We start from the raw sequence: 26,728 nt of genomic DNA, 5'->3' as shown, positions 1-26,728 counted from the left end.
CTTCATGGATAGATCCTGGGCTATTTTCTGGTTTGGATCACATAGTAATGTGGTACCACACTGAAACATTCAATTAAACCTGGTCTTGATAAATATTTTAGAGGATAACGCATGTTAGGTCTGGGTTAGGTCTAGGATTTGCTCTCATCAGACTCAGACTTTCGCATTCTTCACATACTTGTTGAACCGATCCTGGGTTTTTTCTGGTTTGGATCACGTAGTAATGTGGTACCACACTGAAACATTCAAATAAACCTGGTCTTGATAAATATTTTAGAGGATAACGCATGTTAGGTTTGGGTTAGGTCTAGGATTTGCCCACATCAGGCTCATACTTTCGCATATTTCTCATACTTCATGGCTAGATCCTGGGCTGTTTCTGGATTGTATCACGTAGTAATGTGGTACCACGCTGAAACAGTCAATTAAACCTTGTTTCGATCGATATTTTAGAGCATAACGTAAGTTAGGTCTGGGATAGGTCTGGGATTTGCCCTCATCAGACTCATGCTTTCGCATTTTTCACATACTTGTTGAACAGATCCTGGGTTTTTTCTGGTATGGATCACGTAGTATTGTGGTACCATACTGAAACATTCAGTTTAACCTGGTCTTGATAAATATTTTTGAGGATAACGCATGTTAGGTCTGGGTTAGGTCTAGGATTTGCCCTCGTCAGGCTCATACTCTCGCATATTTCTTATACTTCATGGATAGATCCTGGGCTATTTTCTGGTTTGGATCACATAGTAATGTGGTACCACACTGAAACAGTCGATTAAGCCAGGTTTCGATCAATATTTTTGAGGATAACGCATGTTTGGTCTAGGTTAGGCCAGGGATTTTCACTCATCAGACTCATACTTTCGCATTCTACACATACTTGTTGTACGGATCCTCGATTTTTTCTGGTTTGGATCACGTAGTAATGTGGAACCACACTGAAACAGTCAATTAAACCTGGTTTCGATCAATAATTTTGAGAATAATTCATGTTAGGTCTTGGTTAGGTCTGGGATTTTCACTCTTCAGACTCATACTTTCGCATTCTTCACATACTTGTTGAACGGATCATGGGTTTTTTCTGGTTTGGATCACGTAGTAATGTGGGACCACACTGAAACAATCAATTAAACCTGGTCTTGATAAATATTTTAGAGGATAACGCATGTTAGGTCTGGGTAAGGTCTAGGATTTGCCCTCGTCAGGCTCATACTTTCGCATATTTCTCATACTTCATGGCTAGATCCTGGGCTATTTCTGGATTAGATCACGTAGTAATGTGGTACCACACTGATACAGTCGATTTAACCAGGTTTCGATCAATATTTTTGAGGATAACGCATGTTAGGTCTAGGTTAGGCCTGGGATTTTCACTCATCAGACTCATACTTTCGCATTCTTCACATACTTGTTGAACGGATCCTGGGTTTTTTCTGGTTTGGATCACGTAGTAATGTGGGACCACACTGAAACAGTCAATTAAACCTAGTTTCGATCAATATTTTAGAGAATAATTCATGTTAGGTCTAGGTTAGGTCTGGGATTTGCTCTCATCAGGCTCATACTTTCGCACACTTCACATACTCGTTTGACAGATCCTGGGTTATTTTCTGGTTTGGATCACATAGTAATATGGGACCACACTGAAACAGTCAATTAAACCTGGTTTCGATCAATATTTTAGAGGACAACGCAAGTTAGGTCTGGGATAGGTCTGGGATTTGCCCTCATCAGGCTCATACTTTCCGCGTTTTTCACATACTTGTTGAACAGATCCTGGATTTTTTCTGGTTCGGATCACGTAGTAGTGTGGGACCACACTGAAACAATCAATTAAACCTGATCTTGATAAATATTTTAGAGAATAATTCATGTTAGGTCTAGGTTAGGCCTGGGATTTTCACTCATCAGACACATACTTTCGCATTCTTCACATACTTGTTGAACGGATCCTGGGTTTTTTCTGGTTTGGATCACGTAGTAATGTGGGACCACACTGAAACAGTCAATTAAACCTGGTTTCGATCAATATTTTAGAGGACAACGCAAGTTAGGTCTGGGATAGGTCTGGGATTTGCCCTCATCAGGCTCATACTTTCCGCGTTTTTCACATACTTGTTGAACAGATCCTGGGTTTTTTCTGGTTCGGATCACGTAGTAATGTGGGACCACACTGAAACAATCAATTAAACCTGGTCTTGATAAATATTTTAGAGGATAACGCATGTTAGGTCTGGGTAAGGTCTAGGATTTGCCCTCGTCAGGCTCATACTTTCGCATATTTCTCATACTTCATGGCTAGATCCTGGGCTATTTCTGGATTAGATCACGTAGTAATGTGGTACCACACTGAAACAGTCGATTAAACCAGGTTTCGATCAATATTTTTGAGGATAACGCATGCTAGGTCTTGGTTAGGTCTGGGATTTTCACTCATCAGACTCATACTTTCGCATATTTCTCATACTAGATGGCTAGATCCTGTGCTTTTTCTGGATTGCATCACGTTGTAATGAAGTAGAACACTGAAACACTCAATTAAACCTGGTTGCGATCAATATCTTAGAGGATAACGCATGTTAGGTCTAGGTTAGCCCTGGGATTTTCACTCATCAGACTCATACTTTCGCATATTTCTCATACTTTATGGCTAGATCCTGGGCTATTTCTGGACTAGATCACGTAGTAATGTGGTACCACACTGAAACAGTCAATTAAACTTGGTTTCCATCAATATCTTAAAGGACAACGCAAGCTAGGTCTGGGATGGGTCTTGGATTTGCACACATCAGGCTCATACTTTCGCGTTTTTCACATACTTTTTGAACAGATCCTGGGTTTTTTCTGGTTTGGATCACGTAGTAGTATGGTACCACACTGAAACAGTCCATTGAACCTGGTTTGGATCAATATTTTAGAGGATAACGCATGTTTGGTCTAGGTTAGGTCTGGGATTTTCACTCATCAGACTCATACTTTCGCATTCTTCACATACTTGTTGAACGGATCATGGGTTTTTCTGGTTTGGATCACGTAGTAATGTGGGACCACACTGAAACAATCAATTAAACCTGGTCTTGATAAATATTTTAGAGGATAACGCATGTTAGGTCTGGGATAGGTCGGGGATTTGCCCTCATCAGCCTCATACTTTCGCACACTTCATATACTCGTTGAACAGATCCTGGGTTTTTTCTGGTTTGGATCACGTAGTAATGTGGAACCACACTGAAACAATCAATTAAACCTGGTCTTGATAAATATTTTAGAGGATAACGCATGTTAGGTCTGGGTAAGGTCTAGGATTTGCCCTCGTCAGGCTCATACTTTCGCATATTTCTCATACTTCATGGCTAGATCCTGGGCTATTTCTGGATTAGATCACGTAGTAATGTCGTACCACACTGAAACAGTCAATTAAACTTGGTTTCCATCAATATCTTAGAGGACAACGCAAGTTAGGTCTGGGATAGGTCTGGGATTTGCCCTCATCAGGCCCATACTTTCGCGTTTTTCACATACTTGCTGAACAGATCCTGGGGTTTTCTGGTTTGTATCACGTAGTAGTGTGGTACCACACTGAAAGAGTCCATTAAACCTGGTTTGGATCAATATTTTAGAGGATAACGCATGTTAGGTCTAGGTTAGGCCTGGGATTTTCACTCATCAGACTCATACTTTCACATTCTTCACATACTTGTTGAACGGACCCTGGGTTTTTTCTGGTTTGGATCTCGTAGTAATGTGGGACCACACTGAAACATTCAATGAAACCTGGTCTGGATAAATATTTTAGAGGATAACGCATCTTAGGTCTGGGTTAGGTCTATGATTTGCCCTCATCAGGCTCACAGTTTCGAGTTTTTCACATACTTGATGAACAGATCCTGGGTTTTTTCTGGTTTGGATCACGAAGTAGTGTGGTAACACACTGAAACAGTCCATTAAACCTGGTTTCGCTCAATATTTTAGAGGATAACGCATGTTAGGTCTAGGTTAGGTCTGGGATTTGCTCTTATCAGGCTCATTCTTTCGCATATTTCTCATACATGTTGAACAGATCCTGGGTTTTTTCTGGTTTGGATCACATAGTAATGTGGGACCACACTGAAACATTCAATGAAACCTGGTCTGGATAAATATTACAAAGGATAACGCATCTTAGGTCTGGGTTAGGTCTAAGATTTGCCCTCATCAGGCTCACAGTTTCGCGTTTTTCACATACTTGATGAACAGATCCTGGGTTTTTTCTGGTTTGGATCACGAAGTAGTGTGGTAACACACTGAAACAGTCCATTAAACCTGGTTTCGCTCAATATTTTAGAGGATAACGCATGTTAGGTCTAGGTTAGGTCTGGGATTTTCACTCATCAGACTCATACTTTCACATTCTTCACATACTTGTTGAACGGACCCTGGGTTTTTTCTGGTTTGGATCACATAGTAATGTGGTACCACACTGAAACAGTCGATTAAACCAGGTTTCGATCAATATTTTAGAGGATAACGCATGTTAGGTCTGGGTTAGGTCTAGGATTTGCCCTCATCAGGCTCATACTTTCGCATATTTTTCATACTTCATGGCTAGATCCTGGGCTGTTTCTGGATTGTATCACGTAGTAATGTGGTATCACGCTGAAACAGTCAATTAAACCTGGTTTCGACCAATATTTTAGAGGATAACGCAAGTTAGGTCTGGGATAGGTCTGGGATTTGCCCTCATCAGGCTCATACTTTCGCGTTTTTCACATACTTGTTGAACAGATCCTGGGTTTTTTCTGGTTTGGGTCACGTAGTAATGTGGTACCACACTGAAACATTCAATTAAACCTGGCCTTGATAAATATTTTAGAGGATAACGCATGTTAGGTCTGGGTTAGGTCTAGGATTTGCCCTCATCAAGCTCATACTTTCGCATATTTCTCATTCTTGATGGCTAGATCCTGGGCTTTTTCTGGATTGCATCACGTAGTAATGAAGTACAACACTGAAACAGTCAGTGAAACCTGGTTTCCATCAATATTTTAGAGGACAACGCAAGTTAGGTTTAGGTAAGGCCTGAGATTTTCACTGATCAGACTCATTCTTTCGCATATTTCTCATACATGTTGAACAGATCCTGGGTTTTTTCTGGTTTGGATCACGTAGTAATGTGGGACCACACTGAAACATTCAATGAAACCTGGTCTGGATAAATATTACAAAGGATAACGCATCTTAGGTCTGGGTTAGGTCTAAGATTTGCCCTCATCAGGCTCACAGTTTCGCGTTTTTCACATACTTGTTGAACAGATCCTGGGTTTTTTCTGGTTTGGATCACGAAGTAGTGTGGTACCACACTGAAACAGTCCATTAAACCTGGTTTCGCTCAATATTTTAGAGGATAACGCATGTTAGGTCTAGGTTAGGTCTGGGATTTGCTCTCATCAGGCTCATTCTTTCGCATATTTCTCATACTTGATGGCTATATCATGGGCTTTTTCTGGATTGCATCACGTAGTAATGTAGTACCACACTGAAACAGTCAATGAAACCTGGTTTCCATCAATATTTTAGAGGACAACGCAAGTTAGGTTTAGGTAAGGCCTGAGATTTTCACTGATCAGACTCATTCTGTCGCATATTTCTCATACCTGTTGAACAGATCCTGGGTTTTTTCTGGTTTGGATCACGTAGTAATGTGGGACCACACTGAAACAACCAATTAAACCTGGTCTTGATAAATATTTTAGAGGATAACGCATGTTAGGTCTGGGTTAGGTCTACGATTTGCCCTCATCAGGCTCATACTTTCGCATATTTTTCATACTTCATGGCTAGATCCTGGGCTGTTTCTGGATTGTATCACGTAGTAATGTGGTATCACGCTGAAACAGTCAATTAAACCTGGTTGCAATCAATATTTTAGAGGATAATGCATCTTAGGTCTAGGTTAGGTCTGCGATTTTCACTCATCAGACTCATACTTTCGCATTCTTCACATACTTGTTGAACGGATCCTGGGTTTTTTCTGGTTTGGATCACGTAGTAACGTGGTACCACACTGAAACATTCAATTAAACCTGGTCTTGATAAATATTTTAGAGGATAACGCACGTTAGGTCTGGGTTAGGTCTAGGATTTGCCCTCATCAAGCTCATACTTTCGCATATCTCTCATACCTGATGGCTAGATCCTGGGCTTTTTCTGGATTGCATCACGTAGTAATGAAGTACAACACTGAAACAGTCAACTAAACCTGGTTTCGATCAATATTTTAGAGAATAATTCATGTTAGGTCTAGGTTAGGTCTGGGATTTGCTCTCATCAGGCTCATTCTTTCGCATATTTCTCATACTTGATGGCTAGATCCTGGGCTTTTTCTGGATCGCATCACGTAGTAATGAAGTACAACACTGAAACAGTCAATTAAACCTGGTTTCCATCAATATCTTAGAGGACAACGCAAGTTAGGTCTGGGATAGGTCTGGGATTTGCCCTCATCAGAGTCATACTTTCGCGTTCTTCACATACTTGTTGGACAGATCCTGGGTTTTTTCTGGTTTGGATCACGTAGCAGTGTGGTGCCACACTGAAACAGTCCATTAAACCTGGTTTGGATCAATATTTTAGAGGATAACGCATGTTAGGTCTAGGTTTGCCCTGGGATTTTCACTCATCAGACTCATACTTTCGCATTCTTCACATACTTCTTGAACGGAACCTGGTTTTTTTCTGGTTTGGATCACATAGTAATGTGGTACCACTCTGAGACAGTCGATTAAACCAGGTTTCGTTCAATATTTTAGAGGATAACGCATGTTAGGTCTGGGTTAGGTCTACGATTTGCCCTCATCAGGCTCATACTTTCGCATATTTCTCATACTTCGTGGCTAGATCCTGGGCTGTTTCTGGATTGTATCACGTAGTAATGTGGTATCACGCTGAAACAGTCAATTAAACCTGGTTTCGACCAATATTTTAGAGGATAACGCAAGTTAGGTCTGGGATAGGTCTGGGATTTGCCCTCATCAGGCTCATACTTTCGCGTTTTTCACATACTTGTTGAACAGATCCTGGGTTTTTTCTGGTTTGGGTCACGTAGTAATGTGGTGCCACACTGAAACATTCAATTAAACCTGGCCTTGATAAATATTTTAGAGGATAACGCATGTTAGGTCTGGGTTAGGTCTAGGATTTGCCCTCATCAAGCTCATACTTTCGCATATTTCTCATACTTGATGGCTAGATCCTGGGCTTTTTCTGGATTGCATCACGTAGTAATGAAGTACAACACTGAAACAGTCAATTAAACCTGGTTTCGATCAATATTTTAGAGAATAATTCATGTTAGGTCTAGGTTAGGTCTGGGATTTGCTCTCATCAGGCTCATTCTTTCGCATATTTCTCATACTTGATGGCTAGATCCTGGGCTTTTTCTGGATCGCATCACGTAGTAATGAAGTACAACACTGAAACAGTCAATTAAACCTGGTTGCGATCAATATTTTAGAGGATAACGCATGTTAGGTCTGGGTTAGGTTTAGTATTTGCCCTCATCAGGCTCATTCTTTCGCATATTTCTCAAACTTGGTGGCTAGATCCCGGGCTTTTTCTGGATTGCATCACGTAGTAATGTGGTACCACACTGAAACATTCAATTAAACCTGGTCATGATAAATATTTTAGAAGACAACGCATGTTAGGTCTGGGTTAGGCCTAGGATTTGCCCTCATCAGGCTCATACTTTCGCATATTTCTCATACTTCATGGCTAGATCCTGGCCTATTTCTGGATTGGATCTCGTAGTAAAGTGGTACCACACAGAAACATTCAATGAAACCTGGTCTGGGTAAATATTTTAGAGGATAACGCATGTTAGGTCTGGGTTAGGTCTAGGAATTGCCCTCATCAGGCTTATTCTTTCGCATATGTCTCATACATGATGGCTAGATCCTGGGCTTTTTCTTGATCGCATCACGTAGTAATGAAGTACAACACTGAAACAGTCACTTAAACCTGGTTTCCATCAATATCTTAGAGGACAACGCAAGTTAGGTCTGGGATAGGTCTGAAATTTGCCCTCATCAGGCTCACAGTTTCGCGTTTTTCACATACTTGTTGAACAGATCCTGGGTTTTTTCTGGTTTGGATCACGAATTAGTGTGGTACCACACTGAAACAGTCGATTAAACCAGGTTTCGGTCAATATTTTTGAGGATAACGCATGTTAGGTCTAGATTAGGCCTGGGATTTTCACTCATCAGACTCATACATTCGCATTCTTCACATACTTGTTGAACGGAGCCTGGGTTTTTTCTGGTTTGCATCACGTAGTAATGTGGGACCACACTGAAACAATCAATTAAACCTGGTCTTGATAAATATTTTGGAGGATAACGCATGTTAGGTCTAGGTTAGGTCTAGGATTTGCCCTCATCAGGCTCATACTTTCGCATATTTCTCATACTTCATGGCTAGATCCTGGGCTATTTCTGGATTGGATCACGTAGTAAAGTGGTACCACACTGAAACATTCAATGAAACCTGGTCTGGATAAATATTTTAGAGGATAATGCATCTTAGGTCTAGGTTAGGTCTGGGATTTTCACTCATCAGACTCATACTTTCGCATTCTTCACATACTTGTTGAACGGATCCTGGGTTTTTTCTGGTTTGGATCACGTAGTAATGTGGGACCACACTGAAACATTCAATTAAACCTGGTCATGATAAATATTTTAGAAGACAACGCATGTTAGGTCTGGGTTAGGCCTAGGATTTGCCCTCATCAGGCTCATACTTTCGCATATTTCTCATACTTCATGGCTAGATCCTGGGCTGTTTCTGGATTGTATCACGTAGTAATGTGGTACCACGCTGAAACAGTCAATTAAACCTGGTTTCGATCAATATTTTGGAGGATAACGCAAGTTAGGTCTGGGATAGGTCTAGGATTTGCCCTCATCAGGCTCTTACTTTCGCATATTTCTCATACTTCATGGCTAGATCCTGGGCTATTTCTGGATTGGATCACGTAGTAAAGTGGTACCACACTGAAACATTCATTGAAACCTGGTCTGGATAAATATTTTAGAGGATAATGCATCTTAGGTCTAGGTTAGGTCTGGGATTTTCACTCATCAGACTCATACTTTCGCATTCTTCACATACTTGTTGAACGGATCCTGGGTTTTTTCTGGTTTGGATCACGTAGTAATGTGGGACCACAATGAAACAATCAATTAAACCTGGTCTTGATAAATATTTTAGAGGATAACGCATGTTAGCTTTGGGTTAGGTCTAGGATTTGCCCTCGTCAGGCTCATTCTTTCGCATATTTCTCATACTTGATGGCTAGATCCTGGGCTTTTTCTGGATCGCATCACGTAGTAATGAAGTACAACACTGAAACAGTCAATTAAACCTGGTTGCGATCAATATTTTAGAGGATAACGCATGTTAGGTCTGGGTTACGTCTAGTATTTGCCCTCATCAGGCTCATTCTTTCGCATATTTCTCAAACTTGGTGGCTAGATCCTGGGCTTTTTCTGGATTGCATCACGTAGTAATGTGGTACCACGCTGAAACAGTCAACTAAACCTGGTTTCGATCAATATTTTGGAGGATAACGCAAGTTAGGCCTGGGATAGGTCTAGGATTTGCCCTCATCAGGCTCTTACTTTCGCATATTTCTCATACTTCATGGCTAGATCCTGGGCTATTTCTGGATTGGATCTCGTAGTAAAGTGGTACCACACTGAAACATTCAATGAAACCTGGTCTGGATAAATATTTTAGAGGATAACGCATGTTAGGTCTGGGTTAGGTCTAGGAATTGCCCTCATCAGGCTTATTCTTTCGCATATGTCTCATACATGATGGCTAGATCCTGGGCTTTTTCTTGACCGCATCACGTAGTAATGAAGTACAACACTGAAACAGTCACTTAAACCTGGTTTCCATCAATATCTTAGAGGACAACGCAAGTTAGGTCTGGGATAGGTCTGAAATTTGCCCTCATCAGGCTCACAGTTTCGCGTTTTTCACATACTTGTTGAGCAGATCCTGCGTTTTTTCTGGTTTGGATCACGAATTAGTGTGGTACCACACTGAAGCAGTCAATTAAATCTGGTTTCGATCAATATTTTTGAGAATAATTCATGTTAGGTCTAGGTTAGGCCTGGGATTATCACTCATCAGACTCATACTTTCGCATTCTTCATATACTTGTTGAACGGATCCTGGGTTTTTTTCTGGTTTGGATCACTTAGTAATGTGGGACCACACTGAAACAATCAATTAAACCTGGTCTTGATAAATATTTTGGAGGATAACGCATGTTAGGTCTAGGTTAGGTCTAGGATTTGCCCTCATCAGGCTCATACCTTCGCATATTTCTCATACTTCATGGCTAGATCCTGGGCTATTTCTGGATTGGATCACGTAGTAAAGTGGTACCACACTGAAACATTCAATGAAACCTGGTCTGGATAAATATTTTAGAGGATAATGCATCTTAGGTCTAGGTTAGGTCTGGGATTTTCAGTCATCAGACTCATACTTTCGCATTCTTCACATACTTGTTGAACGGATCCTGGGTTTTTTCTGGATTGGATCACGTAGTAATGTGGTACCACACTGAAACAGTCAATTAAACCTGGTTTCGACCAATATTTTAGAGGATAACGCAAGTTAGGTCTGGGATAGGTCTGGGATTTGCCCTCATCAGAGTCATACTTTCGCGTTCTTCACATACTTGTTGGACAGATCCTGGGTTTTTTCTGGTTTGGATCACGTAGTAGTGTGGTGCCACACTGAAACAGTCCATTAAACCTGGTTTGGATCAATATTTTAGAGGATAACGCATGTTAGGTCTAGGTTTACCCTGGGATTTTCACTCATCAGACTCATACTTTCGCATTCTTCACATACTTGTTGAACGGAACCTGGTTTTTTTCTGGTTTGGATCACGTAGTAATGCGGTACCACACTGAAACAGTTGACAAAACCTGGTTTCGATCAATATTTTAGAGGATAACGCAAGTTAGGTCTGGGATAGGTCTGGGATATGACCTCATCAGACTCTTACTTTCGCACACTTCACATACTCGTTGAACAGATCCTGGGATATTTTCTGGTTTGGATCACATAGCAATGTGGTACCACTCTGAGACAGTCGATTAAACCAGGTTTCGATCAATATTTTAGAGGATAACGCATGTTAGGTCTGGGTTAGGTCTACGATTTGCCCTCATCAGGCTCATACTTTCGCATATTTCTCATACTTCATGGCTAGATCCTGGGCTGTTTCTGGATTGTATCACGTAGTAATGTGGTATCACGCTGAAACAGTCAATTAAACCTGGTTTCGACCAATATTTTAGAGGATAACGCAAGTTAGGTCTGGGATAGGTCTGGGATTTGCCCTCATCAGGCTCATACTTTCGCGTTTTTCACATACTTGTTGAACAGATCCTGGGTTTTTTCTGGTTTGGGTCACGTAGTAATGTGGTACCACACTGAAACATTCAATTAAACCTGGCCTTGATAAATATTTTAGAGGATAACGCATGTTAGGTCTGGGTTAGGTCTAGGATTTGCCCTCATCAAGCTCATACTTTCGCATATTTCTCATACTTGATGGCTAGATCCTGGGCTTTTTCTGGATTGCATCACGTAGTAATGAAGTACAACACTGAAACAGTCAATTAAACCTGGTTTCGATCAATATTTTAGAGAATAATTCATGTTAAGTCTAGGTTAGGTCTGGGATTTGCTCTCATCAGGCTCATTCTTTCGCATATTTCTCATACTTGATGGCTAGATCCTGGGCTTTTTCTGGATCGCATCACGTAGTAATGAAGTACAACACTGAAACAGTCAATTAAACCTGGTTGCGATCAATATTTTAGAGGATAACGCATGTTAGGTCTGGGTTAGGTTTAGTATTTGCCCTCATCAGGCTCATTCTTTCGCATATTTCTCAAACTTGGTGGCTAGATCCCGGGCTTTTTCTGGATTGCATCACGTAGTAATGTGGTACCACACTGAAACATTCAATTAAACCTGATCATGATAAATATTTTAGAAGACAACGCATGTTAGGTCTGGGTTAGGCCTAGGATTTGCCCTCATCAGGCTCATACTTTCGCATATTTCTCATACTTCATGGCTAGATCCTGGGCTATTTCTGGATTGGATCTCGTAGTAAAGTGGTACCACACTGAAACATTCAATGAAACCTGGTCTGGATAAATATTTTAGAGGATAACGCATGTTAGGTCTGGGATAGGTCTAGGAATTGCCCTCATCAGGCTTATTCTTTCGCATATGTCTCATACATGATGGCTAGATCCTGGGCTTTTTCTGGATCGCATCACGTAGTAATGAAGTACAACACTGAAACAGTCACTTAAACCTGGTTTCCATCAATATCTTAGAGGACAACGCAAGTTAGGTCTGGGATAGGTCTGAAATTTGCCCTCATCAGGCTCACAGTTTCGCGTTTTTCACATACTCGTTGAACATATCCTGGGTTATTTTCTGGTTTGGATCACATAGTAATGTGGTACCACACTGAAACAGTCGATTAAACCTGGTTTCGATCAATATTTTTGAGGATAACGCATGTTAGGTCTAGATTAGGCCTGGGATTTTCACTCATCAGACTCATACTTTCGCATTCTTCACATACTTGTTGAACGGAGCCTGGGTTTTTTCTGGTTTGCATCACGTAGTAATGTGGGACCACACTGAGGCAGTCAATTAAATCTGGTTTCGATCAATATTTTAGAGAATAATTCATGTTAGGTCTAGGTTAGGCCTGGGATTTTCACTCATCAGACTCATACTTTCGCATTCTTCACATACTTGTTGAACGGATCCTGGGTTTTTTCTGGTTTGGATCACGTAGTAATGTGGGACCACACTGAAACAATCAATTAAACCTGGTCTTAATAAATATTTTGGAGGATAACGCATGTTAGGTCTAGGTTAGGTCTAGGATTTGCCCTCATCAGGCTCATACTTTCGCATATTTCTCATACTTCATGGCTACATCCTGGGCTGTTTCTGGATTGTATCACGTAGTAATGTGGTACCACGCTGAAACAGTCAATTAAACCTGGTTTCGATCAATATTTTGGAGGATAACGCAAGTTAGGTCTGGGATAGGTCTAGGATTTGCCCTCATCAGGCTCTTACTTTCGCATATTTCTCATACTTCATGGCTAGATCCTGGGCTATTTCTGGATTGGATCACGTAGTAAAGTGGTACCACACTGAAACATTCAATGAAACCTGGTCTGGATAAATATTTTAGAGGATAATGCATCTTAGGTCTAGGTTAGGTCTGGGATTTTCACTCATCAGACTCATACTTTCGCATTCTTCACATACTTGTTGAACGGATCCTGGGTTTTTTCTGGTTTGGATCACGTAGTAATGTGGGACCACAATGAAACAATCAATTAAACCTGGTCTTGATAAATATTTTAGAGGATAACGCATGTTAGCTTTGGGTTAGGTCTAGGATTTGCCCTCGTCAGGCTCATACTTTCGCATATTTCTCATACTTCATGGCTAGATCCTGGGCTGTTTCTGGATTGTATCACGTAGTAATGTGGTATCACGCTGAAACAGTCAATTAAACCTGGTTTCGATCAATACTTTAGAGGATGACGCAAGTTAGGTTTGGGTTAGGTCTAGGATTTGCCCTCGTCAGGCTCATACTTTCGCATATTTCTCATACTTCATGGCTAGATCCTGGGCTATTTCTGGATTGGATCACGTAGTAATGTGGTACCACACTGAAACAGTCAATTAAACCTGGTTTCGATCAATATTTTAGAGGATAACGCAAGTTAAGTCCGGAATTGGTCTGGGATTTGACCTCATCAGACTCATACTTTCGCACACTTCACATACTTGTTGAACAGATCCTGCGTTTTTTCTGGTATGGATCCCGTAGTAGTGTGCTACCACACTGAAACAGTCCATTAAACCTGGTTTCGCTCAATATTTTAGAGGATAACGCATGTTAGGTCAAGGTTAGGTCTAAGATTTGCCCTCATCAGGCTCACAGTTTCGCGTTTTTCACATACTTGTTGAACAGATCCTGGGTTTTTTCTGGTTTGGCTCACGAAGTAGTGTGGTACCACACTGAAACAGTCCATTAAACCTGGTTTGGATCAATATTTTAGAGGATAACGCATGTTAGGTCTAGGTTAGCCCTGGGATTTTCACTCATCAGACTCATCCTTTCGCATTCTTCACATACTTGTTGAACGGAACCTGGTTTTTTTCTGGTTTGGATCACGTAGTAATGTGGTACCACACTGAAACAGTTGACTAAACCTGGTTTCGATCAATATTTTAGAGGATAACGCAAGTTAGGTCTGGGATAGGTCTGGGATATGACCTCATCAGACTCTTACTTTCGCACACTTCACATACTCGTTGAACAGATCCTGGGATATTTTCTGGTTTGGATCACATATTAATGTGGTACCACTCTGAGACAGTCGATTAAACCAGGTTTCGATCAATATTTTAGAGGATAACGCATGTTAGGTGTAGGTTAGGCCTGGGATTTGCCCTCATCAGGGTCATACTTTCGCAGTTTTAACATACATGTTGGCTTGATCGAGGGTTTTTTCTGCTTTGGATCACGTAGTAAAGTGGTGCCACACTGAGACAGTCCATTAAACCTGGTTTCGATCAATATTTTAGAGGATAATTCATGTTAGGTTTAGGTTAGGCCTGGGATTTTCACTCATCAGACTCATACTTTCGCATTCTTCACATACTTGTTGAACGGATCCTGGGTTTTTTCTGGTTTGGATCTCGTAGTAATGTGGGACCACACTGAAACATTCAATGAAACCTGGTCTGGATAAATATTTTAGAGGATAACGCATCTTAGGTCTGGGTTAGGTCTAAGATTTGCCCTCATCAGGCTCACAGTTTCGCGTTTTTCACATACTTGTTGAACAGATCCTGGGCTGTTCCTGGATTGTATCACGTAGTAATGTGGTACCACGCTGAAACAGTCGATTAAACCTGGTTTCGATCAATAATTTAGAGGATAACGCAAGTTAAGTCAGGGATAAGTCTGGGATTTGATCTCATCAGACTCATACTTTCGCATTCTTCACATACTTGTTGAACGGACCCTGGGTTTTTTCTGGTTTGGATCACGTAGTAATGTGGGACCACACTGAAACAGTCAATTAAATCTGGTTTCGATCAATATTTTAGAGAATAATTCATGTTAGGTCTAGGTTAGGCCTGGGATTTTCACTCATCAGACTCATACTTTCGCATTCTTCACATACTTGTTGAACGGATCCTGGGTTTTTTCTGGTTTGGATCTCGTAGTAATGTGGGACCACACTGAAACATTCAATGAAACCTGGTCTGGATAAATATTTTAGAGGATAACGCATCTTAGGTCTGGGTTAGGTCTAAGATTTGCCCTCATCAGGCTCACAGTTTCGCGTTTTTCACATACTTGTTGAACAGATCCTGGGTTTTTTCTGGTTTGGATCACGTAGTCATGTGGTACCACGCTGAAACAGTCAATTAAACCTGGTGTCGATCAATATTTTAGAGGATACCGCAAGTTAGGTCTGGGATAGGGCTGGGATTCGCCCTCATCAGGCTCACAGTTTCGCGTTTTTCACATACTTGTTGAACAGATCCTGGGCTGTTCCTGGATTGTATCACGTAGTAATGTGGTACCACGCTGAAACAGTCGATTAAACCTGGTTTCGATCAATAATTTAGAGGATAACGCAAGTTAAGTCAGGGATAAGTCTGGGATTTGATCTCATCAGACTCATACTTTCGCATTCTTCACATACTTGTTGAACGGACCCTGGGTTTTTTCTGGTTTGGATCACGTAGTAATGTGGTACCACACTGAAACAATCAATTAAACCTGGTCTTGATAAATATTTTAGAGGATAACGCATGTTAGGTCTGGGTTAGGTCTAGGATTTGCCCTCATCAGGCTCATACTTTCGCATATTTCTCATACTTCATGGCTAGATCCTGGGCTGTTTCTGGATTGTGTCACGTAGTAATGTGGTACCACGCTGAAAGAGCCAACTAAACCTGGTTTCGATCAATATTTTAGAGGATAACGCATGTTAGGTCTGGGTTAGGTCTAGGATTTGCCCTCATCAGGCTTATTCTTTCGCATATTTCTCAAACTTGATGGCTAGATCCTGGGCTTTTTCTGGATTGCATCACGTAGTAATGTGGTACCACACTGAAACATTCAATTAAACCTGGTCTTGATAAATATTTTAGAGGATAACGCATGTTAGGTCTGGGTTAGGTCTAGGATTTGCCCTCATCAGACTCATACTTTCGCATTCTTCACGTAGTTGTTGAACAGATCCTGGGTTTTTTCTGGTTTGGATCACGTAGTAATGTGGGACCACACTGAAACAACCAATTAAACCTGGTCTTGATAAATATTTTAGAGGATAACGCATGTTAGGTCTGGGTTAGGTCTAGGATTTGCCCTCATCAGGCTCATACTTTCGCGTTTTTCACATACTTGTTGAACTGATCCTGGGTTTTTTCTGGTTTGGATCAGGTAGTAATGTGGTACCACACTGAAACAGTCGATTAAACCTGGTTTCGATCAATATTTTAGAGGATAACGCAAGTTAGGTCTGGGATAGGTCTGGGATTTGACCTCGTCAGACTCATACTTTCGCACCCTTCACATACTCGTTGAACAGATCCTGGGTTATTTTCTGGTTTGGATCACATAGTAATGTGGTACCACACTGAAACAGTCGATTAAACCAGGTTTCGATCAATATTTTTGAGGATAGCGCATGTTAGGTCTGGGTTAGGTCTAGGATTTGCCCTCATCAGACTCATACTTTCGCATTCTTCACGTACTTGTTGAACGGATCCTGGGTTTTTTCTGGACTGTATCACGTAGTAATGTGGTACCACGCTGAAACAGTCAATTAAACCTGGTTTCGATCAATATTTTAGAGGATAACGCAAGTTAGGTCTGGGATAGGTCTGGGATTCGCCCTAATCAGGCTCATACTTTCGCGTTTTTCACATACTTGTTGAACTGATCCTGGGTTTTTTCTGGTTTGGATCAGGTAGTAATGTGGTACCACACTGAAACAGTCGATTAAACCAGGTTTCGATCAATATTTGTGAGGATAAAGCATGTTAGGTCTAGGTTAGGCCTGGGATTTCCACTCATCAGACTCATACTTTCGCATTCTTCACATACTTGTTGAACAGATCCTGGGTTTTTTCTGGTTTGGATCACGTAGTAATGTGGTACCACGCTGAAACAGTCAATTAAACCTGGTTTCGATCAATATTTTAGAGGATACCGCAAGTTAGGTCAGGGATAGGGCTGGGATTCGCCCTAATCAGGCTCATACTTTCGCGTTTTTCACATACTTGTTGAACTGATCCTGGGTTTTTTCTGGTTTGGATCACGTAGTAATGTGGTACCACACTGAAAAAATCAATTAAACCTGGTCTTGATAAATATTTTAGAGGATAACGCAAGTTAGGTCTGGGATAGGTCTAGGATTTGCCCTCATCAGGCTCTTACTTTCGCATATTTCTCATACTTCATGGCTAGATCCTGGGCTATTTCTGGATTGGATCACGTAGTAAAGTGGTACCACACTGAAACATTCAATGAAACCTGGTCTGGATAAATATTTTAGAGGATAACGCATCTTAGGTCTAGGTTAGGTCTAAGATTTGCCCTCATCAGGCTCACAGTTTCGCGTTTTTCACACACTTGTTGAACAGATCCTGGGTTTTTTCTGGTTTGGATCACGTAGTAGAGTGGTACCACAATAAGACAGTCAATTAAACCTGGTTTCGATCAATATTTTAGAGGATATCGTAAGTTAGGTCTGGGATAGGTCTGGGATTTGCCCTCATCAGGCTCATACTTTCGCGTTTTTCACATACTTGTTGCACTGATCCTGGGTTTTTTCTGGTTTGGATCACGTAGTAATGTGGGACCACTCTGAAACAGTCAATTAAACCTGGTTTCGATCAATATTTTAGAGAATAATTCATGTTAGGTCCTGGTTATTTCTGGGATTTACTCCCATCAGGCTCATTCTTTCGCATATTACTCATACTTGATGGCTAGATCCTGGGCTCTTTCTGGATTGGATCACGTAGTAATGTGGGACCACACTGAAACAGTGAATTAAACCTGGTTTCCATCAATATCTTAGAGGACAACGCAAGTTAGGTCTGGGATAGCTCTGGGATTTGCCCTCATCAGGCTCATACTTTCGCCTTTTTTCACATACTTGTTGATCAGATCCTGGGTTTTTTCTGGTTTGGATCACGTAGTAGTGAGGTACCACACTGAAACAATCAATTAAACCTGGTCTTGATAAATATTTTAGAGGATAACGCATGTTAGGTTTGGGTAAGGTTTAGGATTTGCCCTCAGCAGGCTCATACTTTCGCATATCTCTCATACTTCATGGCTAGATCCTGGGCTGTTTCTGGATTGTATCACGTAGTAATGTGGTACCACGCTGAAACAGTCAATTAAACCTGGTTTCGATCAATATTTTAGAGAATAATTCATGTTAGGTCTAGGTTAGGTCTGGGATTTGCTCTCATCAGGCTCGTTCTTTCGCATATTTCTCATACTTGATGGCTAGATCCTGGGTTTTTTCTGGATTGCATCACGTTGTAATGTGGGACCACACTGAAACAATCAATTAAACCTGGTCTTGATAAATATTTTAGAGGATAACGCATGTTAGGTTTGGGTTAGGTCTAGGATTTGCCCTCAGCAGGCTCATACTTTCGCATTTCTCTCATACTTCATGGCTAGATCCTGGGCTGTTTCTGGATTGTATCACGTAGTAATGTGGTACCACGCTGAAACAGTCAATTAAACCTGGTATCGATCAATATTTTAGAGAATAATTCATATTAGGTCTAGGTTAGGTCTCGGATTTGCTCTCATCAGGCTCGTTGTTTCGCATATTTCTCATACTTGATGGCTGGATCCTGGGCTTTTTCTGGATTGCATCACGTAGTAATGAAGTACAACACTGAAACAGTCAATTAAACCTGGTTTCCATCAATATCTTACAGGACAACGCAAGTTAGGTCTGGGATAGGTCTGGGATTTGCCCCCATCAGGCTCATACTTTCGCGTTTTTCACATACTTGTTGAACAGATCCTGGGTTTTTTCTGGTTTGGATCACGTAGTAGTGTGGTACCACACTGAAACAGTCCATTAAACCTGGTTTGGATCAATATTTTAGAGGATAACGCATGTTAGGTCTAGGTTAGGTCTGGGATTTTCACTCATCAGACTCATACTTTCGCATTCTTCACACACTTGTTGAGCGGATCCTGGGTTTTTTCTGGTTTGGTTCAGGTAGTAATGTGGTACCACACTGAAACAGTCGATTAAACCTGGTTTCGATCAATATTTTAGAGAATAATTCATGTTAGGTCTAGGTTAGGTCTGGGATTTGCTCTCATCAGGCTCGTTGTTTCGCATATTTCTCATACTTGTAGGCTGGATCCTGGGCTTTTTCTGCATTGCATCATGTAGTAATGTGGTACCACGCTGAAACAGTCCATTAAACCTGGTTTGGATCAATATTTTAGAGGATAACGCATGTTAGGTCTAGGTTAGCCCTGGGATTTTCACTCATCAGACTCATACTTTCGCATTCCTCTCATACTTGTTGAACTGATCCTGGGTTTTTTCTGGTTTGGATCACGTAGTAATGTGGTACCACACTGAAACAGTCGATTAAACCTGGTTTCGATCAATATTTTAGAGGATAACGCAAGTTAAGTCTGGGATTGGTCTGGGATTTGCCCTCATCAGACTCATACTTTCGCACACTTCACATACTCGTTGAACAGATCCTGGGTTATTTTCAGGTTTGGATCCTATAGTAATGTGGTACCACACCGAAACAGTCGATTAAACCAGGTTTCGATCAATATTTTTGAGGATAACGCATGTTAGGTCTAGGTTAGGCCAGGGATTTTCACTCATCAGACTCATACTTTCGCATTGTTCACATACTTGTTGAACGGATCCCGGGTTTTTTCTGGTTTGGATCACGTTGTAATGTGGGACCACACTGAAACAATCAATTAAACCTGGTGTTGATAAATATTTTAGAGGATAACGTATGTTAGGTTTGGGTTAGGTTTAGGATTTGCCCTCAGCAGGCTCATACTTTCGCATATCTCTCATACTTCATGGCTAGATCCTGGGCTGTTTCTGGATTGTATCACGTAGTAATGTGGTACCACGCTGAAACAGTCAATTAAACCTGGTTTCGATCAATATTTTAGAGAATAATTCATGTTAGGTCTAGGTTAGGTCTGGGATTTGCTCTCATCAGGCTCGTTGTTTCGCATATTTCTCATACTTGATGGCTGGATCCTGGGCTTTTTCTGGATTGCATCATGTAGTAATGTGGTACCACGCTGAAACAGTCAATTAAACCTGGTTTCGATCAATATTTTAGAGGATAACGCAAGTTAGGTCTGGCATAGGTCTGGGATTCGCCCTCATCAGGCTCATACTTTCGCGTTTTTCACATACTTGTTGAACAGATCCTGGGTTTTTTCTGGTTTGTATCACGTAGTAGTGTGGTACCACACTGAAACAGTCCATTAAACCTGGTTTGGATCAATATTTTAGAGGATAACGCATGTTAGGTCTCGGTTAGCCCTGGGATTTTCACTCATCAGACTCATACTTTCGCATTCCTCTCATACTTGTTGAACTGATCCTGGGTTTTTTCTGGTTTGGATCACGTAGTAATGTGGTACCACACTGAAACAGTCGATTAAACCTGGTTTCGATCAATATTTTAGAGGATAACGCAAGTTAAGTCTGGGATTGGTCTGGGATTTGCCCTCATCAGGGTCATACTTTCGCAGTTTTATCATACATGTTGACCTGATCGAGGGTTTTTTCTGCTTTGGATCACGTAGTAAAGTGGTACCACACTGAAACATTCCATTAAACCTGGTCTTGATAAATATTTTAGACGATAACGGATGTTAGGTTTGGGTTAGGTCGAGGATTTGCCCTCATCAGGCTCATACTTTCGCATATTTCTCATACTTGATGGCTAGATCCTGGGCTTTTTCTGGATTGCATCACGTAGTAATGTGGTACCACACTGAAACAGTCGATTAAACCTGGTTTCGATCAATCTTTTAGAGGATAACGCAAGTTAAGTCCGGGATTGGTCTGGGATTTGACCTCATCAGACTCATACTTTCGCACACTTCACATACTTGTTGAACAGATCCTGCGTTTTTTCTGGTTTGGCTCACGATGTAGTGTGGTACCACACTGAAACAATCAATTAAACCTGGTCTTGATAAATATTTTAGAGGATAACGCATGTTAGGTTTGGGTTAGGTTTAGGATTTGCCCTCAGCAGGCTCATACTTTCGCATATCTCTCATACTTCATGGCTAGATCCTGGGCTGTTTCTGGATTGTATCACGTAGTAATGTGGTACCACGCTGAAACAGTCAATTAAACCTGGTTTCGATCAATATTTTAGAGAATAATTCATGTTAGGTCTAGGTTAGGTCTGGGATTTGCTCTCATCAGCCTCGTTCTTTCGCATATTTCTCATACTTGATGGCTAGATCCAGGGCTTTTTCTGGATTGCATCACGTAGTAATGAAGTACAACACTGAAACAGTCAATTAAACCTGGTTTCCATCAATATCTTAGAGGACAACGCAAGTTAGGTCTGGGATAGGTCGGGGATTTGCCATCATCAGGCTCATACTTTCGCGTTTTTCACATACCTGTTGAACAGATCCTGGGTTTGTTCTGGTTTGGATCACGTAGTAGTGTGGTACCACACTGTAACAGTCCATTAAACCTGGTTTGGATCAATATTTAAGAGGATAACGCATGTTAGGTCTAGGTTAGGTTTGGGATTTTCTCTCATCAGACTCATACTTTCGCATTCTTCACATACTTGTTGAGCGGATCCTGGGTTTTTTCTGGTTTGGTTCACGTAGGAATGTGGTACCACACTGAAACAGTCGATTAAACCTGGTTTGGATCAATATTTAAGAGGATAACGCATGTTAGGTCTAGGTTAGGTTTGGGATTTTCTCTCATCAGACTCATACTTTCGCATTGTTCACATACTTGTTGAACGGATCCCGGGTTTTTTCTGGTTTGGATCACGTAGTAATGTGGTACCACACTGAAACAGTCAATTAAACCTGGTTTTGATCAATATTTTAGAGAATAATTCATGTTATGTCTAGGTTAGGTCTAGGATTTGCCCTCGTCAGGCTCATACATTCGCATATTTCTCATACTTCATTGCTAGATCCTGGGATATTTCTGGTTTGGATCACATAGTAATGTGGTACCACACTGAAACAGTCGATTAAACCAGGTTTCGATCAATATTTGTGAGGATAACGCATGTTAGGTCTAGGTTAGGCCGGGGATTTTCACTCATCAGTCTCATACTTTCGCAATCTTCACATACTTGTTGAACGGATCCTGGGTTTTTTCTGGTTTGGATCACGCAGTAAAGTGGTACCACAACTAAAACAGTCAATTAAACCTGGTTTCGATCATTATTTTAGAGGATAACGCATGTTAGGTCTGGGATAGGTCTGGGATTTGCCCTCATCAGGCTCATACTTTCGCATATTTCTCATACTTCATGGCTAGATCCTGGGCTGTTTCTGGATTGTATCACGTAGTAATGTGGTACCACACTGAAACAGTCAATAAAACCTGGTTTCGATCAATATTTCAGAGGATAACGCAAGTTAGGTCTGGGATAGGTCAGGGATTCGCCCTCATCAGGCTCATACTTTCGCATATTTCTCATACTTGATGGCTAGATTCTGGGTTTTTTCCGGTTTGGGTCACGTAGTAGTGTGGTACCACACCGAAACAGTCCATTAAACCTGGTTTGGATCAATATTTTTTAGGATAACGCATGTTAGGTCTGGGTTAGGCCGGGGATTTTCACTCATCTGACTCATACTTTCGCTTTCTTTACATACTTGTAGAACGGATCCTGGGTTTTTACTGGTTAGGATCACGTAGTAATGTGGAATCACACTGAAACAATCAATTAAACATGGTCTTGATAAATATTGTAGAGGATAACGCATGTTAGGTCTGGGATAGGTCTGGGATTTGCCCTCATCGGACTCATACTTTCGCACACTTCACATACTCGTTGAATAGATCCTGGGTTATTTTCTGGTTTGGATCACATAGTAATGTGGTACCACACTGAAACAATCGATTAAACCTGGTTTCGATCAATATTTTTGAGGATAACGCATGTTAGGCCTAGGTTAGGCCTGGGATTTTCACTCATCAGACTCATACTTTCGCATTCTTCACATACTTGTTGAACGGATCCTGGGTTTTTTTCTGGTTTGGAACACGTAGTAATGTGGGACCACACTGAAACAATCAATTAAACCTGGTCTTGATAAATATTTCAGAGGATAACGCATGCTAGGTCTGGGTTAGGTCTAGGATTTGCCCTCGTCAGGCTCATACTTTCGCATATTTCTCATAGTTCATGGCTAGATCCTGGGCTATTTCTGGATTGGATCTCGTAGTAATGAAGTACAACACTGAAACAGTCGATTAAACCAGGTTTCTATAAATATTTTTGAGGATAACGCAAGTTAGGTCTGGGATGGGTCTGGGATTTTCACTCATCAGACTCATACTTTCGCATTCTTCACATACTTGTTGAACGGATCCTGGGTTTTTTTCTGGTTTGGAACACGTAGTAATGTGGGACCACACTGAAACAATCAATTAAACCTGGTCTTGATAAATATTTCAGAGGATAACGCATGTTAGGTCTAGGTTAGGTTTGGGATTTTCTCTCATCAGACTCATACTTTCGCATTCTTCACATACTTGTTGAGCGGATCCTGGGTTTTTTCTGGTTTGGTTCACGTAGGAATGTGGTACCACACTGAAACAGTCGATTAAACCTGGTTTCGATCAATATTTTAGAGGATAACGCAAGTTAGGTCTGGGATTGTTCTGGGATTTGACCTCATCAGACTCATACTTTCGCATATTTCTCATACTTCATGGCTAGATCCTGGGCTATTTCTGGATTGGATCACGTAGTAATGTGGTACCACACTCAAACAGCCAATTAAACCTTGTTTTCATCAATATTTTAGAGAATAATTCATGTTATGTCTAGGTTAGGTCTGGGATTTGCTCTCATCAGGCTCATTCTTTCGCATATTTCTCATACTTGATGGCTAGATCCTGGGCTTTTTCTGGATCGCATCACGTAGTAATGAAGTACAACACTGAAACAGTCAATTAAACCTAGTTTCCATCAATATTTTAGAGGACAACGCATGTTAGGTCTAGGTAAGGCCTGGGATTTGCCCTCATCAGGGTCATACTTTCGCATTCTTCACATACTTGTTGAACGGATCCTGGGTTTTTTCTGGTTTGGATCACGTAGTAATGTGGTACCACACTAAAGCATTCAATTAAACCTGGTCTTGATAAATATTTTGGAGGATAACGCATGTTAGGTTTGGGTTAGGTCTAGGATTTGTCCCCATCAGGCTCATACATTCGCATATTTCTCATACTTCATGGCTAGATCCTGGGCTGTTTCTGGATTGTATCACGTAGTAATGTGGTACCACGCTGAAACAGTCAATTAAACCTGGTTTCGATCAATATTTCAGAGGATAACGCAAGTTAGGTCTGGGATAGGTCAGGGATTCGCCCTCATCAGGCTCATACTTTCGCGTTTTTCACATACTTGGTGAACTGATCCTGGGTTTTTTCTGGTTTGGATCACGTAGTAATGTGGTACCACACTGAAACAATCAATTAAACCTGGTCATGATAAATATTTTAGAGGATAACGCATGTTAGTTCTGGGTTAGGTCTAGGATTTGTCCTCATCAGGCTCATACATTCGCATATTTCTCATACTTCATGGCTAGATCCTGGGCTGTTTCTGGATTGTATCACGTAGTAACGTGGTACCACGCTGAAACAGTCAATTAAACCTGGTTTCGATCAATATTTCAGAGGATACCGCAAGTTAGGTCTGGGATAGGTCAGGGATTCGCCCTCATCAGGCTCATACTTTCGAGTTTTTCACATACTTGTTGAACTGATCCTGGGTTTTTTCTGGTTTGGATCACGTAGTAATGTGGTACCACACTGAAACAGTCGATTAAACCCGGTTTCGATCAATATTTTAGAGGATAACGTAAGTTAAGTCTGGGATAGGTCTGGGATTTGACCTCATCAGACTCATACTTTCGCACACTTACAATACTCGTTGAGCAGATCCTGGGTTATTTTCTGGTTTGGATCACATAGTAATGTGGTACAACACTGAAACAGTAGATTAAACCAGGTTTCGATCAATATTTTAGAGAATAATTCATGTTAGGTCTAGGTTAGGCCTGGGATTTTCACTCATCAGACTCATACTTTCGCATTCTTCACGTACTTGTTGAACGGATCCTGGGTTTTTTCTGCTTTGGATCACGTAGTAAAGTGGTACCACAACTAAAACAGTCAATTAAACCTGGTTTGGATCAATATTGTAGAGGATAACGCATGTTAGGTCTAGGTTAGCCCTGGGATTTTCACTCATCAGACTCATACTTTCGCATTCTTCACATACTTGTTGAACGGATCCTGGGTTTTTTCTGGTTTGGATCACGTTGTAATGTGGGACCACAATGAAGCAATCAATTAAACCTGGTCATGATAAATATTTTAGAGGATAACGCATGTTAGGTCTGGGTTAGGTCTAGGATTTGCCCTCGTCAGGCTCATACTTTCGCATATTTCTCATACTTCATTGCTAGATCCTGGGCTATTTCTGGATTGGATCACGTAGTAATGTGGTACCACACTGAAACAGTCAATTAAACCTGGTTTTGATCAATATTTTAGAGAATAATTCATGTTATGTCTAGGTTAGGTCTAGGATTTGCCCTCGTCAGGCTCATACATTCGCATATTTCTCATACTTCATTGCTAGATCCTGGGATATTTCTGGTTTGGATCACATAGTAATGTGGTACCACACTGAAACAGTCGATTAAACCAGGTTTCGATCAATATTTGTGAGGATAACGCATGTTAGGTCTAGGTTAGGCCGGGGATTTTCACTCATCAGTCTCATACTTTCGCAATCTTCACATACTTGTTGAACGGATCCTGGGTTTTTTCTGGTTTGGATCACGCAGTAAAGTGGTACCACAACTAAAACAGTCAATTAAACCTGGTTTCGATCATTATTTTAGAGGATAACGCATGTTAGGTCTGGGATAGGTCTGGGATTTGCCCTCATCAGGCTCATACTTTCGCATATTTCTCATACTTCATGGCTAGATCCTGGGCTGTTTCTGGATTGTATCACGTAGTAATGTGGTACCACACTGAAACAGTCAATAAAACCTGGTTTCGATCAATATTTCAGAGGATAACGCAAGTTAGGTCTGGGATAGGTCAGGGATTCGCCCTCATCAGGCTCATACTTTCGCATATTTCTCATACTTGATGGCTAGATTCTGGGTTTTTTCCGGTTTGGGTCACGTAGTAGTGTGGTACCACACCGAAACAGTCCATTAAACCTGGTTTGGATCAATATTTTTTAGGATAACGCATGTTAGGTCTGGGTTAGGCCGGGG

This window comes from Colletes latitarsis, unplaced genomic scaffold (genome assembly GCF_051014445.1).
Source record: "Colletes latitarsis isolate SP2378_abdomen unplaced genomic scaffold, iyColLati1 scaffold0006, whole genome shotgun sequence".
In the NCBI taxonomy this organism is placed as follows: Eukaryota; Metazoa; Arthropoda; class Insecta; order Hymenoptera; family Colletidae; genus Colletes; species Colletes latitarsis.
Note: the sequence above shows the minus strand (reverse complement) of the source record.